At 38.9% G+C, this 13,381-nt stretch overlaps 1 protein-coding gene across 5 annotated transcripts in view; it reads right to left on the reverse strand.

Annotated features, from left to right (window-relative positions):
* The window catches only part of plxnb1b (plexin b1b), a 189,709-nt gene that overhangs the window by 103,979 nt on the left and 72,349 nt on the right, over positions 1-13,381 (reverse strand). The window contains exon 2 of one of the 5 annotated variants that reach the window (XM_057847054.1): positions 3,921-3,999. The exons of the other annotated variants lie outside the window; for them this stretch is intronic. The gene's annotated coding sequence lies outside the window, so the exon portion shown is untranslated. The remainder of the gene's footprint in view (positions 1-3,920; positions 4,000-13,381) is intronic. 5 annotated transcript variants of the gene reach the window in all.

Consider the following 13,381-nt stretch of genomic DNA (forward strand, 5'->3'; position numbering starts at 1 on the left):
CATGTAAAATTTTCGAGCAGGACATAAATGGAGTTAGGGACAAAATTTGCCGGATGACACTTGTCAAATAAAGTGTTACCTATTAACCCAAATAAATCAACAAATACGATATTTTTCGGACTATAAGTCGCAGTTTTTTTTTTTTTTTTTTTTTTTTTCTCCATAGTTTGGCTGGGGGTGCGACTTATACTCTCTTATGTGTGAAATTATTAATACATTATTATATGATTTCACATGTCATTTTGGTGTTTTGGAGTGACACTGATGGCTTGGTAACCTTGTTAGCATGTTCTTTATGCTATAGTTATCTGAATAACTCTTAATACTGTGTCACATTAACATACCGGCCACGTACGCATTTCGTTGTTCATGCATCATGTAACATTATCATCCTGTACACTTATTCAGCAGGTTGTTCTCCATTGTATTTTTTATTTTAAATTGCCTTTCAAGATGACATATCTGTTCTATGTGTTGGATTTTATCAAAAATGCGACTTATAGTCTGGTGCGACATATTTACGTTTTTTTCCTCTTCGTTGGGCATTTTATGGCTGGTGCGACTTATAGTCCGAAAAATACGGTAAACTGCGCGGGACTATAAGCCGCGGGATTCCAAATGAGAGGGAAAAAGTAGCGGCTTAGTGCGAAAATTTCTGTATATCTGTTAGATATGAAAAAATTGTATGTATTTTATAGACTTGACTGAAAATTCAACGCCGAAAACTTATAGCTTAAAATAGCTAAAAATGTGTTATTAGTTTTTGGTTTTGAGGACCGAAAATTTACCACCGAATAGTGTGAAAAACCTTAGTGCTCTTGTGATGACTTAAACCTGAGTTATGCTTCTGCTTTGCGGTGACGGCGTAGCGACAATATAGACCCTACGGCGTTAATGAGCATTCGACAGTTCCGCAGCAACGGAACGCGTTGCTCTGTAACTCACCGCCAAGCCACTAAAGGGGTGTGGCGTTGTGTTTGTACGGTTTTGGGGTCTCTTGTCGACTTCGGAAATGCAACACTTGAATGTAGATCTTCAGCTCATCAACATTGAACAACAAATGTTGGTCATACTGTAATGTCCGTAACTAAGCGAGGGTCCTTTAAGAGGCAATCAGACTGGGGAGCGGTGATGTAGCAGGAAGCAAGTGGTAAGTTGAAAAAGCGAAAGTTAGCGGTCACATGTTGGGGCAGCCCGCTAATACCGTAATTTTCGCACTATAAGGCGCACCTGACTATAAGCCACCACCCAACAAATTTGACACGAAAACAGCATTTGTTCATAGATAAGCCGCACTGGACTATAAGCCGCAGCTGTCCTCACTGTATTATTGGATATTTACACCAAAAGAAATTAACCGGTAACACTTTATTTGGCAGCGGCATCATACAACTGTCATACGACCAAATGAACTGCTGTGAAGCTTTGAACCAGTTGGCTGCAAAGCTTTGGCCATCACTGCTCCCTAGTGGGAGACAGTCAACCTCTGCTGCCACCTGCTGTCAACGCTGTTGTTGTCCAACATGCCTCCTAGCATGCATTGCAATGCTACAGATGTAAATAACAATCAAAATTTTTGTTCTGTGCTAATTATTTCTTCAGTTACTGTTCCAGTTGTTTCATTAATTGCTAGTTACGATATTTGGTAACACTTTATTTGACAGTGGCGCCATAAGACTGTCATTAGAGAATCATAATTTTGACATGACACAATCATGAGCATTAATGAATGCTTATAAAATATGTCATTTAGTGTTATCCAGCAAATTATCTCACTTTTGAATGGATGTAAAAGATCCGAGCTGGACATTAATGGAGTTCGTGACAAAATTTTCCTCTTTTGTCATATTTTTTCCCCCGCAAATTCCACACCCCCTATGCCAGTCGCCGTTTATCCGGCCGGGACTGACTTCACTCGGCTTTGTCGCTGCTAGAACTCGGCCCACTCGCCTGGCTCTTGATCGATTCCACTTGTTGCACAAGAAATCAGCAAGTCTTATTTTCAGGAGTAGGAGAGATTGCAATAGCCTTGTAAAGAGCTTAACTAGTTTTGCCGGAATAGAATAACGGAATAGTTTTTTGTTGACCCAAACTTCCAAGAAAGTGCATTTATCAAGGTTTCATTGGCCCTGACGTGTGTGTGTGTGTCATCGTCCACCGAACAGAATGCTATGACGACACCAGCACCTCTGCTATAGGACGCGTTCAAAGTTTGCCACAAGACGCTCACTGCTGCCTGGAACGCACCTTCCCATGGGGTTTCAGAATTGGCACCTTTCAAACTACATTTCTCAAGCCTCCTGAGTCGTAGAACCAATGCCAAGGCAAAGGGCATTAATCAGTAAATAATGAAATGTATATATATATTTTAAATGAAGTAAATGAAAATTTATATACGTGTTCGGCCTTTCGGTTTTCCATTTCGGCCTTGAGTTTTGCTTTCTGTACATCCCCAATATATTTGTTTATATCCATGAGTAACAAATGACAGTAAAATATTTAAAGCGGTAAAATATGTAGCATCATTGTTACAGTACCAAATATTTCTTTGGCTGAACATATAAAAATTGATTTTGCACTACATTCCAATGTAAAATATTTGATTTAAAACTCAAACACATGTAGCTGAATAATCAAGTCTATGCATCAGATTTGACACAAACTACAGTGGACTTTGCTTCAGCCAATTTGACAACTAAAGTTATATGGTATATGGTTCAGACTTGAGTACACTCTGCACAAGCCTGCATTCACGGTACCTTCCTTTAAATACACCCTTCCCACTCTCCGAAACAGGACATTTTGAGGTAAAATTCTGCATGGTTGCTTAAGAAATTTCCTTGAGATTACATGTTTTAGCTGTGGTTAAAATTTGACACAATAACGTCAGCGGGTGATGCTTGTTGCATTGGGATCTTGTCTGAAATTTTGTGGTGGTTGTAATGCTTTTGGTGGCTGTTAAAAGTTATTTTCAGCTGCCGTGCAGTCGTAAAATAACAGGTTTGAGGAACTCAAAGGCTTCAATTTGAAAGAGGCATCAACAGAATAACACAGTAATAACCCACAAGCTATGAAAAATAAATAGAACGCAAGCTTTAAAATATAGACAAGGAAAACCTGTCAATGTCACATTTCGTCGGCTTCAGTAAAGTGTCTTTACCAGGCCATGTTTTGATAAGCCAAGTACCTTAAGGGAAGTAAAGTGTTCCCTCCAGACCCTTTTTTTAAACCCCAAACAATTGCTCTACACCTGAATAATAATACACATCAAGCCAGGCTTTCACAATATATCGTTTGAATCACTGATGAGTTGTTTGAAGCTGCCCTGCCCACTGTAAAACACACACCTGGTAAGAAATGTCTTGATGAGAAATATTGTCTGATGTGCATCATGGCTGGGTTAAAAGGCGCTGTCTGAAAACCTGCGATCAAGGATTGTTGATTTGTATAAAGCTGGGAAGGATACAAAACCATCTCTAAAAGTCTGGATGTTCATCAATCGACAGTCAGAGAAGTTGTCTACAAATGACCAAAGTTTGGCACTGTTGCTTCTCACCCAAGGAGTGGCCGTCCACCAAAGATGACGCCAAGAGTTCAGCGCAGAGTAGTTGGAGAGGTAAAAAAGAACCCTAGAGTGTCTGCTAAAGACTTACAGAAATCAATGGCACAGTCCAATATCTCTCTGCACACATCAACTATTTTTAAAATTATGGCCAAGAATGGGGTTCATGGGAGGACTCAACAGAGGAAGCCACTGCAGTGTAAAAAAACATTTTTGCTTATTTAATGTTCGCAAAAAGGCACTTGGACACTCCACAGACGTTTTGGCAAAATATTTTGTAGACTGATGAAACCCAAGTTGAATTGTTTGGGAGTAACACAAAAAGTCATGTGTGGTGGAAAAAAATGGAACAACTCACCAACATCAACACCTCATCCCCACTGTGAAGCATGGTGGAGGGAAGATCATGATTTGGGGCTGTTTTACTGCCTCAGGGCCTGGACAACTTGCAATCATTAATGGAAGAATGAATTCAAAAGTTTATCAGGATGTTTTGCAGGAAAACCTGAGGTCGTCTGTAAGATAGTTGAAGCTAAAATAAGGATGGATGCTGCAACAAGACAATGATCCAAAACACTGAACTAAATCAACTTCAGAATGGTATCAGAAGAACAAAATACACCTTCTGAGTGGCCAAGTCAAAGTCCAGACTTGAACCCTGTTGAGATGCTGTGGCATGACCTAAAGACAGCAATGCATGCCAGACATCCCTGGAATCTGACTGAACTACAGCAGTTTTGTAGAGAAGAATGGGCCAAGATTAGTCCTGATCCATGTGCCAGACTGATCTGCAGCTACAGGAAGCGTCTGGTTAAAGCCCACAAAATATTAAATGTGGTGGTTCACTTACTTATTTTTCCCCCTTTTGCCATTGTTTGCATACCATCCTCATTCAAATATGATGAACCTATAAATGTTTGGGTGGTTTTAGTTGAAGCACAGTTTTTTCATCGGTGTGATTTTGACAAAGATCAGATCACATTTGATGGTGATTTTATGCAGAAATGTGAGAAATTCCAAAAGGTTCAGATACTTTTTCATACCACTTTATTTTTTGTTCAAAATATGTTTTATATTTTTGCTGCTGTTGAAGTGTGAAATACAGTGTTAAATACTTTATTAACCTCCTGGATCCCTTTTATATACAGCAATTTTCATCATTCACAGATACCCCTTTATCCCGAATTAAACGGTATTACAGTAGTACCTCTACTTAAAAACATCTCTACAAACGGAATTTTCAGGTTATGACACCATTCAATGGGGAAAAAAAGAAAATAACCTACTTATAGCATCTTTCGGGCATCCAATTGGGTAACATGGACTTCTACTGTATGTATACGTGTGTATCCCTGGGTCCTCTTCATTCCCCCTCATGTTCCGACAGCTTCACATGAGTGCACTGTACACAGCTCTCATTTTATGTTTATTGTGCAATAATCTAACTATGACATGTATTTGTTACACGTTTTGATGCAATTTTTATGCTTCATGAAAGATTTATATCTGAATTCTGGGGCGCTTGGAACAGATTAGGGCATGTGCATGGTAAACACATCTGTACTAACAGAATTTTCAGTTTATGGAAGGACTACCAGAACCAATTAATTTCATAAGTAGATATATATATATATATATATATATACACACATATATATATATAAATACAATGTGGTCATGGTGAGTCAACCAAAGTCTTCCCAAACAGAGCTATTTGTGAAAATTCTTCCAGTTTAAATATCGCAAACCCCCAAAAAGTTGGAATGTGAGTTTTTTTCCAATATCGTTCAGCCCTACATCAAGCTGGATATACTGGAACATCATGGAAAAAAGGCAATTATTGTGAAGGCGCGGGTGAAACAAATAGAACATTCTTGAAAGAGGTGAAGAGCCCAACTGCTTACTGCAACACTGTGACTGTCTCCAATTAGGCATTGCAAATTAGAAGTACTTGTATAGTTTGAACAATCCCTAATTAAAAACAAAAAAACAATGAATATACAGTAGGAACTAAAAATACAAACAATTAAAATGGTTGAAAAGCACAAGTCATATACGACAAAGGGTGCCTCCCCCCTCAATTTTTTTTTTTTTTTTTGTTGGAACAAAAAAAAACAGAACTGAAGCTATGACTAATTTTGTTCAGAACATAATAGGTCTGTGGACATTCTCGACCAGTCCATCACATTTACCCTCAGCCTTTTTAGAAAGGCAGTGGTCATCTTGGAGGCGTGATGGGATCATTACCATGTTGGAATACTGGCCTGCGGCCCAATTTCGAGGGAGGGGCGGATAATAGTCTGCATCAGTATGTCACAGTACAGTTGACATTCATGTTTCCCCAGTGAACAGTAGCTCCCAAAGCACTCATGCAGCATTAGGCCATGATACTTCCACCACAATGCTTGACTGTAGGCAACACACAATTGTCTTTCTACCCGTCACCTGGTTTCCGCTACAGACACCAACTAAACCAAAGAAGTTTATCTTGGTCTCATCTAGGGGATTAATCTATCGATTAGTTTAATCGAATAATCAGATTACAAATATTTAATGCGTTGCAGAATAAATTTTAGGATATGTTAAAACAAGTGTTTATGCTTGGAATAAAATTCATTTTGGCTTGCCAAGATTATACTTTCAAAAGAAAATTAAATGCAAATACAAAATAAAATACCTCAGTATTTCTTCAAACTATGAAGAATTGTAATTGTAATAAATGCATTTAAAACAATTAAAATACCTGAGGTTAGCTTCAAAGGATATAAAAAAATGAGGATCTAAGTATAACAAAAGAACAGTTGGCTAACTTGCAAAGCAAAAGTCCACTAGCTTAAATGCTAAAAAATACAATTTTTAAAAAAATAATAATGCTCTTAAATTGTTCAGACACATATTTCCACATAAAAAAAATAAATAAATAAAAAAAAGCTAAATATACATCTAAACTAAATAACGAATGTATAAACATATTTGCTAAAAAACAAACAAACAAACAAACAAACAAACAAACCAAACAAAAAAGTGGTACATCTATATACAAATTTAATTAGTTCCAGGACCTGGGTTGTAAGTCGAAATGGCCATATGTCGAGCGGGATTTTCCCATAATAATACGTTCGATTAATCCGTTGCACAGCCCAGAAACCTACGCTAAAACTTTCATAAATACTGTAGATACAATTACACATAGCAAAACAAATAAATTACAAACGCATATCGGAATAATAAAAATGTATGGTAATCTAACAAATCTGGTTCTAATGTGGCTTTTGTGTTTTGCATGCTGTTCCTGAATGCACCGTGTGACTGCCGAGAGAGGGAGAGAGGTGCGAAAAGAGTTTTTACTTTCACTTTTCTTGTTCAGTTGTTGTTGGCGTCAGCTACGGCGAACAGTAGCCGTGTTGTGTTGCACGTCCTGATATAAATGATGACATGTGACAATAATAATAACTGTCCCCTTAACTTATAACGACTGGCGAACGGAGGTCGGAGGAGGACCGTCGAGATCGTAGACATATTCCATCATTTCCATTTTAATTTCAATGGTAAGTGTCACATATTTCCTTTTTCTTCACCACCTGCAGTAACCTTCTTGGGACCCGTGTTGATTCCTCTCAATTTCTGAAAATCCGCCATGCTACTGTTTTGCGGGAAAACATTTCGAGCATGTCGTCAAATGTCGAGACAAAAGACGAGTCAAATTTTACGTCGAATGTTGAAAGGATCGTGTGTCGATGTGATCTTATGTCGAGGTACCACTTTATGTTGGTCTTAGAGGGAGCAGTTGGATTCAGCCATGTTAGACCAGTTATGGCATATTCACTGTTGCCAGTAAAGGGCACTGTATCCACCCAAATCAATAAAACTAAATGCAAACACTTTCAAAAGAGCATTACAATGCCACCAACGAAACTAATCGTCAACGCAGAAAAATTTGATCCGAAGCTTTTTTCTAATCGAATTACTCAAGTTAATCGATTAAATGTTGCAGCACTAGTCTCATCAAAGCACGATTGGTTCCAGTAAGCCATGTTCTTCTGCTCGTCTTCATCTTAACTCATTTGCTCCCAAAAACATATAAATATGTTCTATTTTTAATTGTTTCAGTGTCCCAGAGACGTATCTATACGTCTTTTTTAACAAGAGACATCTCTAGGTTCTGATTCAACTTAGCTCCAAAGCACAAAGTTGAAAATCCATTTTAAAGCAATAAAACTGGCCACTGGAGGGCAGTAGCGCATTTGGTAAGACCCCGAACCCGATTCAACGGAACGAACAGCCGGCTGCACGGCCGGGGCACCGGCGGAAGACGACCGAATGGACGTCCAGGATGCCAGGTGGCGGACGACCGAGCAGAACGACTGGAACCAACAGTGCATCGGACGATGCCGTTGAGTCCGGGCTGGAAAGACTAAAAAAAAAAAATCCATCGTTATGAGACAGGCGGCGATGAGGGAAAAGTTTACCCCGGCAGTCGCGGCCACAACAGCATCATCTCTCAGTTAGTGACTTTGCAATCAAAAGCTCTATTTGTCTTGTTGTTTATGTTATTTTGTAAAAGGAAACCATTATTAAGATATTTGGGATGTAACTAAAGCAAAAAATAGCTGTGTTAAAGTCAAAGTTATGTTGTGTTTACAAAATGTATGCGTTTACAAAAAGCTCAATTTCTCTTTTTTCATCAGAAATTGGAAAATGGCTCAATCTAAGCTATTTTCTAATGCTGATTTCTAAAGAATGGAAAAACGATATGAACTATTTTTTTTCTGCTGAAAGAAGAGAGTAATCTTTCTTTTGTTGGGTTCCATGTTTATATAGCAATAGAACATAATTTTTCTGTGAGCCTTGCAAAATCAGTAAAAATCCAGTAAAACGGCCAGGAGGGAAGAGGATGCACCGGTGAAAATGGCTGGAAGTGAATGAGTTCATTAGAAGAGGCTACCTTGACCTTCTACTTCGACAGTCATGCAGATCAATATGACGGAGTGTGTGGCGTATGGTCTGAGCACTGACAGGCTGACCCGCCCATACCTTTAACCTAATTAGCAATATTGGAGGCACTCCTATGTCACTGTTGGAAAGACAACCTCTGGATGTGACGCTGAGAACATGCACTCAAGCTTCTTTGCCCAACCATGGCGAGGCCTGTTCTAAGTGAAACCTGTCCTGTTAAACCACTGGATGGTCTTGGCTTCTGTGCCGCAGCTCAGGGTGTTGGCTATCATCTTATAGACTAGGCCAGGGGTCGGCAACCCAAAATGCTGAAAGAGCCATATTGGACCAAAAGAACATATTTCTGGAGCCACAAAAAAAATTACAAGCCTTTTACATACAACACATGCTGTATGTATGTATCTATATTAGCCTACTATCAAAAAAGTTGGCTACAAATACATAATGAGCCTTCATGATTAAATATTTGCTTTGCCTGCAGTGTATCCTATAGACCAGGGGTGCTCAACCACAGTTCTCGAGAGCCTCTATCCAGCTTATTTTCCATTTCTGCCTCCTCCAACCCACCTGACTCAAATAATCAGGATCATTATCAGGCTCCTGCAGAGCTTGCTGATGAGCTGATCATTTGATTCAGGTGTGTTCAAGGAGGGAGACATGGAAAACAAGCTGGATAGGGGCTCTCGAGGACCGGACTTGGGCACCCCTGCTATAGAGAATGACGCACCACCTGACGACTCTGTTGTACGATGCCGCCTGAAGTTAACTTTATATATAATATGAATTAGAAGAATGTGTCATGTTTGTCCTCTTACAGACCCTAAACCCTAAGCTCTTACAGAAATCATGTTAAATCAAAAAATATATTTTTCGTTCCCCCATCTTTTTCCATTTTTAAATGGCTTTGAAAAAGCTCCAGGGAGCCACTAGGGCAGCGCTAAAGAGCCGCGGGTTTCTGAATTGTTATGTAGAGTAACAATTCTGTTTCTCAGATCTTAAGAGAGTTTTCGCCCATGCGGTGCCATGTTGAACTGTCAGTGACCAGTATGAGTGTGTGAAAGTCATAATACCATATTTAACAAACCTGCTACCTATTCACACCTAAGATCGTGTAATACTAATGTGTCACGTCACGTGACACTGGCGAGGGCAAATGACCAAAAACTGAGCTCAATTTGAGCATTTTCACTTGCAATGTACTCCCTTTTGTTGCTAGTGGTTTAGATGTTAATGGTGGTATTTTGAGTTATTTTAAAGGAACAATAAATTTACACTTATCCAAGCTGTATTGACTTTTCACTGTGTCAAAGAATCATATCTTCAGTGTTGTCCCATGAAAAGATATAATGAAATATGTGCAGAAATGTGAGGGATGTACTCACTTTTGTGAGATACTATGTATTTTTGTTTTTTCCGCCCGGCACTAGTTTTCAGAATGCAGCTCATTGTTTTACATGGCTGAACTCATTACAATCACAAGGCATTCACTGCATATTTATGTGTCCCACATTTTAATTTGCCTTGGCAAATAGCCCTGTTTTGTGTTTCCATATCTCCAATCAAATACAATGTACTGTATCCACTCGAGTAGGCCCATTCGTCATTGGGTCCAGACAGCATAAGGGTCACCGATCCAAATACACATTACGCACAGACAGGCGCACACGCATACACAAACACTGTATAATATATTTAACCTACTATCTCTTCTCTGAAGCATCATCTGTGTTTTAAAAAAAAAAAAAAAAAAAGTGACCTGGCTTTAGAGGTCAGGCCACGCTCTGTTTTCATCTGGCCAGAAGGCAGGACTATTTAATTAGTTGGAGATCAACACTGGCAAGGATGTTTATAAAAGCTGTTAGGACAAATATATCTCATAGTTTGGAGCCAATATGAGTCCAATGGCTGTGTGTGAAACCTTCACTTGAAAGTATAGTGTGTTTTTGTTTTGATAACATGCAAATGTTTTCTTAGGCCTACCAGTTATTTTAAAAACAGACAAATCCTTTGTAAGCTTACAAAAGCTATATTTCAAATCAACTTTGTTAAAATGTGCGTCGCAATTGTTTTTCCTAACATGATCAAGGTATTATGAGGTGTTTGAATGTTTCTTTTTGTTGCACGTCACTAGGGGTGCAAGGGCTGATTTATGCTTCTGCGTTCCGTTGACGGCAGAGCAACGGCGTAAACCCTATGCTGTCATTGGGCATTCGAAGTTCTGCGTCAAGGGAACGCGTTGCTCTGTAAATCACCGCCTTGCCACTAGAGGGGTGTGGCTTTGTCTTTGTACGGTTTTAGGCAGAAGTAGGTAGTAACGCGTTACATGTACACCGTTACATTTACTTGAGAAACTTTTTGAGAAAAATGTACTTCTAAGAGTAGTTTTACTTAGCTATACTTTTTACTTTTACTTAAATAGATTTGTGAAGAAAAAAACGCTACTATTACTCCGCTACTAGTCGTTACATTTTTCTTCTTTATTCTACATATTTTTAGCTTTTTTTTTGCCAGCGATGCCAAGAGTAGATTCATGCCTGGTGTATTACCGGGGTAGTGCTACCGCTTTCACCGATGAGATGTCGCAACAATAATCACATGACTATTATACCAATCAGACGCAAGCTTACCGTTCTATCTTCACGCCAGCTTGTTCTCATGTGGCGTCTTAAAAGCACCGCAAAAAATGAAGTACTGTATTTGATATACAGCGCTGCCCTCAACATGACTCGAAAGCGTGTGTTTTAACCACTCCCATTTTTTATTTGGCACCGATTTACCACAGAAAACCGGAGATATGATCCTTTTGATTTCAAAATAGTAATTATGAAGGAACTCTTCACTATTCAAACTAGGACCTATTTTCTCCACCAGAGGGCGGTCATGCTCTTTGGACGACTAATGCTTCATTTATTTAATTTTTTTCTCTTGTCAGAATTAAATGTTTTTTTTTTGTATTTCTTTGGCTTAATGTGGTAATTTAATAGGTTATTGTACAGTATCATTATAACAACAGTCCATAAAAAAATACCAGTTTAAAAAAAAAAAAAAAAATCCAACAAAAATATAAGCAGTCATTCACAATGTTACTCATTACTTGAGTATTCTTTTCACCAAATACTTTTTTACATGTACTTGAATACATTCTTTGGATGACTACTTTTATTTTAGTAATATTATTTTGAAGTACCGCTACTCTTACTTGAGTAAAATCTTTGGCTGCTCTACCCACCTCGAGTTTTAGGGGACTTGTCGAATTACTTTAGTTTTCCTCCGGTCATTGACAACAATGGCAGCGGAGATGGAACGTGTGTATTTGCAGCTGCAGCTAATCAATATTGAACAACAAATGTTGTTAAAACAGTGCTGGCCAAAAGTATTGGCACCCCTGCAATTCTGTCAGATAATGTGTACTTTCTCCCAGAAAATGATTGCAATTATGCCCGTACCACTGACAGTGCAGGACGAATATCAATACCGGTACACTCTTACAAGTCATGTATGATGGTCTTGGTTAATAGGGGAAAACGCTGGTTAATAGGGGAAAACGCATCCTACTTTACACTCCATCCCGCCACACTTAGAAAACAAGCGCATTCTCAAAATGCAGTAACAATCTGGCAGTATGGTGGCAGACCGGTTAAAACTATTGATACCAACTGGGGATGTCCAGATCGCATATTTTTGCACCCGAAGAGTCACCTGATTTTGAGAATCTGCCGATACTAAGTCCCGATTCGATTGCAAATTTTTAAAATTTGAACAAAAGTTCCAAACATGTTACTGTCCCACCGTGCTGCCTTCATAATGTGATTTTTTTTTTTTTTAAACAAGAATAACGTAGAAAAATGCTTGTCTTTATTAAATGCTTTGTTGAGTGAGTCCACTCAAATCCAGTCACACTTTGACGCTCACGCTGCTGAAACCAGCCTCTCAATTACACAATGAGTTGCCACAGCACACTTATGACCGGACTGTAAGTTTAATGATGATTGACACATTTGTGCCTTTGATTGTAAAACTACCAAGATTCTCTGGCAAGATCAAAGCCACAAACCTGTCAATCACTGTTCATTTTAAGTACCAAACGCAAGCAGTAGGGAGGATGGGGTGCTGTATGAGCATGAAGGAAAAAAGTAAATAAATAAAAATAACTTAAAAACCGGATCCTACCACCCGATTTCGATCCTCTGAAAAATGGGCCAATCAGCTCGATTTCGGATTGGATCGGGACATCCCTACTTAGTAAGTTAAAACCTTATTATCCTCATGGCTGTTCTATTTCAAATGATAAATGTGGCACATCAAAATGTTTCCTGGTGAGAACACTACAGTTAGCAGTTTTTCCTGTTGCAGCGAGGTCGTAGTATGCAAGTGAGAGCAGTCATCTGCTGTGCCGGTGTGACTTTCTGACTGTAATTTTTTGTGACACTGCATCTAGTTCCATATGCAATACAATCCCCTATTAGCGCCTTGAAAGGAGGCTATCACTATTGTGTCCACCACCACCCGCAAAGGGATTTGGGACATTTTGACACGCAGACTATAGTGCACATCTACCAAAGAAATTCCAGTAATATCTTGCTGAACACAGAGAAAGCTTTTTGGTGCTCCATTACATGCATACAGCTGGGGTAAGCTATCTGGGAACATCCGGGTCTGCGCCATTGAAAACAAACACGCTTTCACTGTACATGCACATGTTGCAGTAGCTGATTGCAATTTTCATCGCTTCGCTGGAAAAATAAAAATTAAAAAACCTTTTCCTATAAATATGCTTATATGTCATTGGCTGTATTAAACATAATTACTCTTTAGACAATAGGTGTTTTTTTGAACTACTGAAAACACACAAAGGCCCAGAAA

This window comes from Corythoichthys intestinalis, chromosome 9 (genome assembly GCF_030265065.1).
Source record: "Corythoichthys intestinalis isolate RoL2023-P3 chromosome 9, ASM3026506v1, whole genome shotgun sequence".
NCBI lineage: Eukaryota > Metazoa > Chordata > Actinopteri > Syngnathiformes > Syngnathidae > Corythoichthys > Corythoichthys intestinalis.